Source organism: Chiloscyllium plagiosum, unplaced genomic scaffold (genome assembly GCF_037043375.1).
Source record: "Chiloscyllium plagiosum isolate Xiang-an unplaced genomic scaffold, Cpla_swu_hap1 HiC_scaffold_52, whole genome shotgun sequence".
NCBI lineage: Eukaryota > Metazoa > Chordata > Chondrichthyes > Orectolobiformes > Hemiscylliidae > Chiloscyllium > Chiloscyllium plagiosum.
In genome coordinates this window covers 2627499-2634475 of record NW_028270190.1, presented here as the reverse complement: position 1 = coordinate 2634475, position 6977 = coordinate 2627499, and the positions used below count along the sequence as shown (strand labels likewise).

The window sequence follows — 6977 nt, the reverse complement described above, 5'->3', positions numbered from 1 at the left end:
ATCAGTTAAAAAAAAAAGAAAAGGGGAAATTGTGGGAGATTAGAAATGTCATTACTGCAGGTGGGGGAGGGGGTGTTGTGGGGCGAGGGGAAGGGGAATATTACACAAACGGTCACGGGATTCTTGCAGCATACTTAAGGCTTAAGATTTTAACGAATGTAGAGGTTTTTGTTTAAGAAATAGTTTTAAACTAAGAAATAATTTAAAGTGGTGTAGTTGACCACAAAAGAAGCAGGAGGGGCATTTCACAATAAAGCTTGTAGTTTGATAAGAGAAACTGGATAAAAGAATAAGCTGTAACAAACAAGGAACAAAGAATGCAGACATACAAGGACAGCAGCATGGCCAGATAAGAAAATAACGAGAGAGAGAAAGAAAAAACAAGTGAGGTAATCGGCTTATGGTAGGATGCGAAAAAGGAGGCGTGATTCCGCAACTTGCAAACTGAATAAGAATGCTTACGTGCTTTGTTTTCACGCGCATTTTTGCTTGATTGCAGAGGCGTCTGGTACTTGCAAGGCCGTAATAAATGGTTCTTGTTTCCAAGGCTTTGTCTCAGGCTGATGTATGAGTGAGTTCTGTTTCTCACACCATGAAGGATTCTCAACCTCTCCCCTCACCTGGGGCACGCTGACCCTCTGATCCACCAGCCACGATATGAAATGGTGTTAGACCAAACAGGTGAACGGTCACATTGAGGGGACTGAGTGTGGAAGGTTCTTGTCCCAATGGATCAGGGATCGCCATAAGATGGAACAGCAGAAGGAAGTGATTCCCTCCCAAAGTCTGCTCCACCTTTCACTCAGACCACGGTTGATCTGCTCATTCTCAACCCAACTTTCCTTTCCCCATCCCCATAACCCGCTGCCCCCCACCCCATTACTGAATAACATCCCTGTCCTTCACGTTGGAAGATCACATTCCCAGTTCTCAAGGAGGACACTTACTCGGAACACTCACAAAAATAAACGTCCCGGGAGATTTTCCAAGACAGTGAAATCTTTGATTGTCTGCACAATAAGTTAATGAAGAAGGGTTGTTGTTTTTCCGACCTGCTGTGGGTTGTGACGAAGGGTGAACGGGCGGGAACCGTTCCCTTTGCTTTAATCGCACAGAAGCTGCCGAGTCTCTCCAGGGATTCACCTCCAGGGGGCGGCACCCAAGCGGGACCGCAAGCCCTATTGGCCGGCACCATGCGATTGACAGATCCCTCACCCAATCGGAGCCGACAGCTGAGTTAAGGCCCGCCCTTCGGAGTTTCGAGTGCCGCCGTTTATCCGACACTGCGCGAGGGAGGGATGGGCCTTGCGCATGCGTAACATTTCAAACCGGGTCCCGCGCGACGGCCGTTGGTTCGTCTTCCCTGGGATTTCGGCTGCACTGGACTCTGAAGGTTTGCTTCAAACCAAAATCCTTCCCGTGACGGTATTAAAATCAAAAACACTGTTAATGTTCGGATATAGACTGTGGGGGAGGTAACACGGACTGAGAGTTTATGGTTTTCTCATCCTTCCAATGTGGGTGAGAAAACATCTTTGATATTAGTTAGCAAATTATTTGTGGATACTTTGGGTAAGAGACCACATTATTCCCGGTGAGGGGAGGAGCTCGATGAAATCCAACAGTCATAGTTGTACAGCACAGAAACAGACCCTTGGTCCGGCTCGTCCATGTAAACCAGATATCCCTTATTAATCTAGTCCAATTTGCCAGCGCTTGGCCATATTCATATAAACCCTTATTCATTTTTTTCCATCCAGATTATTTTTAAATATTGTAATTATGCCAGCCTCCTCCACTTTCTCTGGCAGCTTATTCCATATATGCATCACCTTCTGTGTGAAAAAGCTGCCCCTCAATCCCTTTTAAATCTTTCCCATCTGTCCTTAAACCGCTATCTTCTAGTTTTGGACTCTCCACCCTCATACCCTGTCTATTTAACCTATCTGTGTTCCTCATGACTTTTATAAACCTCTAAAAAGCCATCTCCAGCCTCAGGCGCTCAATGGAAAACAGGTCCAGCTTATTTAGACTCTCCCCATAGCTCAAACCCTCCAACCCTGGCAAAATCCTTCTAAATCTCTTCTGAACACTTTCAAGTTTGAAAGAACAAGAACGAAGTCCCACTGCACACAAATAGGCTATTTGGTCAATCCAGATTCAAAAACAGCAGCAACAGTTCTCCTTCAAGATCCTCCGCTCCACGTTTGCAGCAATGCGCCGGCACCTAACCTCTCTACAGTCAGCCCTGCCTCAGCTGAGGGCCACACTCTCTCAGAATTGTAAAGGACCCACTCTGTACCACATCCTCAGGAGAATTCATACTCTCAACAAACAGTATTTCAATTCCATCTCAAACATCAAAAACTAAGTACAACAAACTTTTATCCACCCACCTCCATAACCAGCGCTCCTCAAACATTCCAGAAGATTCCCCTGGCCTCGGAACCTATTCCGCCATTAGCCATGCGGCTGATGCAGCTGCCACCCCCACGCTGATTGATGATGTCACTTCCACCTCTCACAATTCCTCAGCAAAGGACTCACCTTCATCCCCCTCCGTCCACGCATCAATGAATTTAATACACGCCGTGACGTCGAACAATTCTTCCTTCGCCTCCGAGCTTACTTTCACAATCAGGACTCCCGTCCACCTTCCGAGGACCCCTTCGTCCACCCCCAACACAGTGCATCCACCTGGACACCCCACGCTGGCCTATTACCTGCCCTCGACCTCTTCATTTCCAACTGCCGCCGAGACATTAACCGCCTCAACCTGTCCACCTCCCACCCCCAGTCCAAACTCTCACCCTCACAACGCGCAGCCCTCCAATCCCTCTGCTCCAATCCCAACCTCATCATCAAGCCAGTGGATAAAGGGGGCGCAGTGATAGTCTGGTGCACTGACCTCTACACCGCTGAAGCCAAACGTCAACTTGAGGACACCTCTTCCTACTGCCCCCTCGACCATGACCCCACCCCCCATCACCAAACCATCATCTCCCAGACCATAAAGAACCTCATCACCTCAGGAGATCTCCCACCCACAACTTCCAACCTCATAGTCCGGGAACCCCGCACTGCCCGGTTCTACCTCCTTCCCAAGATCCACAAACCTGACCACTCTGGCCGACCCATTGTCTCAGCATGCTCCTGCCCCACTGAACTCATCTCGACATACCTCGACACTGTCCTATCCCCCCTAGTCCAGGAACTCCCCACATAAGTTCGAGACACCACCCACGCCCTCCACCTCCTCCAAGACTTCCGTTTCCCTGGCCCCCAATGCCTCATCTTCATCATGGATATCCAATCCCTCTACACCTCCATCTGCCAAGACCAGGGCCTCCAAGCCCTTCGTTTTTTCCTCTCCCGACGTCCCCAACAGTACCCTTCCACCAACACTCTCATTCGTTTGGCCGACCTGGTCCTCACCCTTAACAATTTCTCCTTTGAATCCCCTCACTTCCTCCAGACCAAAGGGGTAGCCATGGGCACACGTATGGGCCCCAGCTATGCCTGTCTCTTTGTTGGCTACGTAGAGCAGTTGATCTTCCGTAATTAAACCGGCACCACTCCCCACCTCTTCCTCCGCTACATTGATGACTGCTTTGGCGCCACCTCATGCTCCTGTGAGGAGGTTGAGCAATTCATCAACTTCACCAACACATTCCACCCTGACCTTAAATTTACCTGGACCATCTCTGACACCTCCCTCCCCTTCCTGGACCTCTCCATCTCCATTAATGACGACCGACTTGACACTGACATTTTTTACACACCCACCAACTCCCGCAGCTACCTGGATTTCACCTTTTCCCACCCTACCTCTTGCAAAAATGCTATCCCGTATTCCCAATTCTTCCGCCGGATCTGCTCCCAGGAGGATCAGTTCCACCACAGAACACTCCAGATGGCCTCCTTCTTTAGAGACCGCAATTTCCCTTCCCACGTGGTTAAAGATGGCCTCCAACGCATCTCGTCTACATCCCGCACCTCCGCCCTCAGACCCCACCCCTCCAACCGTAACAAGGACAGAACGCCCCTGGTGCTCACCTTCCATCCTACCAACCTTCACATAAACCAAATCATCCGCCGACATTTCCGCCACCTCCAAACAGACCCCACCACCAGGGATATATTTCCCTCCCCACCCCTTTCCGCCTTCTGCAAAGACCGTTCCCACCGTGACTACCTGGTCAGGTCCACGCCCCCCTACAACCCACCCTCCCATCCTGGCACTTTTCCCTGCCACCGCAGGAACTGCAAAACCTGCGCCCACACCTCCTCCCTCACCCTCTATCCAAGGCCCTAAAGGAGCCTTCCACATCCATCAAAGTTTTACTTGCACATCCACTAATATCATTTATTGTATCCGTTGCTCCCGGTGCGGTCTCCTCTACATTGGGGAGACTGGGCGCCCCCTAGCAGAGCGCTTTAGGGAACATCTCCGGGACACCCGCACCAATCAACCACACCGTCCCGTGGCCCAACATTTCAACTCCCCTCCCACTTTGCCGAGGACATGGAGGTCCTGGGCCTCCTTCACCGGCGCTCCCTCACCACCAGACGCCTGGAGGAAGAACACCTCATCTTCCACCTCGGAACACTTCAACCCCAGGGCATCAATGTGGACTTCAACAGTTTCCTCATTTTCCCTTCCCCCACCTCACCCTAGTTCTAAACTTCCAGCTCAGCACTGTCCCCATGACTTGTCCGGACTTGTCCTACCTGCCTATCTCCTTTTCCACCTATCCAAGCCACCCTCCTCTCCCTGACCTATCATCTTCATCCCCTCCCCCACCCTCCCATTGTACTCTATGCTACTTTCTCCCCACCCCAACCCGCCTCTAGCTTATCGCTCCAGGCTCACTGCCTTTATTCTTGATGAAGGGCTTTTGCCCGAAACGTCGATTTCGAAGCTCCTTGGATGCTGCCTGAACTGCTGTGCTCTTCCAGCACCACTCATCCAGAATCTGGTTTCCAGCATCTGCAGTCATTGTTTTTACCTATTTGGTCAATCTGTCTATCCCGTCCGGATTTCCTAAACTGAACTAGCCCCATTTGGCTGTGTTTGGCACGTGTCCCTCTGAACCTTTTCCTTTTGGGTGACGTGGTGACTCAATGGTTAGCATTGCCTCACAGCACCAGGGTCCCAGATTTGATTCTACCTTTGACTGACTGTGTGGAGTTCGTATGTTGTCCCCCTGTCTGTGTGGGTTTCCGCTTGGTGCTCTAGTTTCCTCCCACAGTCCAAAAATGTGCAAGTTAGGTAAATTGGCCATGCTAAGTAACCCATAGTATTCAGGGGCCTGTAGGTGTGGTAGCCATGAGATATGCAGGGTTACAGGAATTGGGTAGGGGATGTGGCTGGGTGGATCGGTGTCAACTCGTTGAGCCGAATGGCCTGCTCCCACAATGAAGCGATCCAATCCAATCACTTGTCCAGTTTATGTTGGCAATCAGATGTAACAGGACACCAGAACTGGATCTGATGCATCGAAGGATTTTGCATGAAGTGAGAGGAGAAATTATGGGGGCACTAGCCAGAAGGTTACACTCTTCCCTGCAATCTGATGAGGTACCAGGACACTGTAGGATTACCAGCATGACAATCTTTATTTTTCTAAAAAGAGTTGTAAAGTTAATCCTGTCTTGTCTGTTTAACTCCAGGGAAACCTCTGGCAACAATTATTTGGGATAAAGCTATTAGTCAGGCTGAAAAAGGCAGGTTGGTTAGGAAAAATCATGGTGAAATTGTGCACAACTAACTTGCTGATGTTTTTTGATGACTTAACAAAGTGCTGATGAGGGCAATCTACTGATGGGGTTTACATGAATTTCGTGAAGGTGCCACGCAACAGACTTGAGGAAGGTTGTCATTCGTGGTACAACAGGGAGGGGCAACATGAATACAACATTAACTGTGTGATGGGAAAGAGAGAGAGTGACGGTTAATGAATATTTTTTGAGTTCGAGGAAAGTTTGGAATAGAGTTCTCAGGGTGTCAATATTGGGAACAGCATGTTCCGGGGGGGAGGAAGGGCAAGGCTATATAAGGGAGCCTTGGATAACAAGGGAAAGTGTGAATTTAGTCCAAGAGTGAAAAAGAAGCATATGGAAGGTTTTAGAAAGCTAAAATTGGGCCGCAATTGATGAATATGAAAAAGCAGAAATAACCCAAGCAGGGAATTAAGAGAGCAAGAAGGTGCTGTGAAATGACTTCAGCAATTAGGGTGAAAGAGTATCGCAAGAGTATTCTACGCATATATTAATAAGAGAATAACTGGGGAGCAATTAGGACCACTCAAGGATAAAGGAGGGAGCATTCATTGGTATTCTCCAGGAGAAGGATATGGTGGATAGTGAAATTAATGCGGAGAATGCAAACATGCTAAGGCATATTGAGATCAAGAAAGAAGTGTTCGATCTCTTGATGAGCATCAGAGCCTGATGGTTTCTACCTCAGAAGAAGGAGAGCAGATTGCTAAGGCCTTGATGAGCTTTGCGTCCTCGCTAGCCATTAGACAGATCCTGGAAGACTGGCAAGTAGCAAATGTTGTTTTTCTGTTCAAGAAGGGAGATAGGGGTAATCCAAGAAACTATAGACCAGTGAGTTTCTGATCAGTGGTTGGGAAGCTGTTGAAGAGAAGACTTAGAATGTATATGCTTTTGGAAAAGCGTGGCCTAATTAGGGACAATCAGTATGGTTTTGTGTGGAGTAGATCATGTCTTACTCACTTGGTTGAATTTTTTGATTAGGTGACAAAGGTAATCGATGTGGATAGAGCAGTGGATGTTGTCTACATCCTTTTTAATAAGGCTTTTTTAATAAGGTCCCTCATGGTAAGTTCATCTAGTAGATTAAGATGCATAGGATCCACTGTGACTTGGTTGCTTGGATTCAGAATTGGCTTGCCCGTAGAAGGTAGAGGGTAGGCGTGGAATAGTGTTTTTGTGGCCAGAGGTCCACGACC

The 6977-nt window shown here is 48.6% G+C and overlaps 1 long non-coding RNA gene across 1 annotated transcript in view; it reads left to right on the top strand.

Annotated features, from left to right (window-relative positions):
- Positions 1–1345: 1345 nt before the first annotated feature.
- The window catches only part of LOC148134742 (uncharacterized), an 81928-nt gene continuing 76296 nt past the window's right edge, over positions 1346–6977 (top strand). Inside the window, exon 1 of the long non-coding RNA XR_015755609.1 lies at positions 1346–1393. This is a non-coding gene — a long non-coding RNA (uncharacterized LOC148134742). The remainder of the gene's footprint in view (positions 1394–6977) is intronic.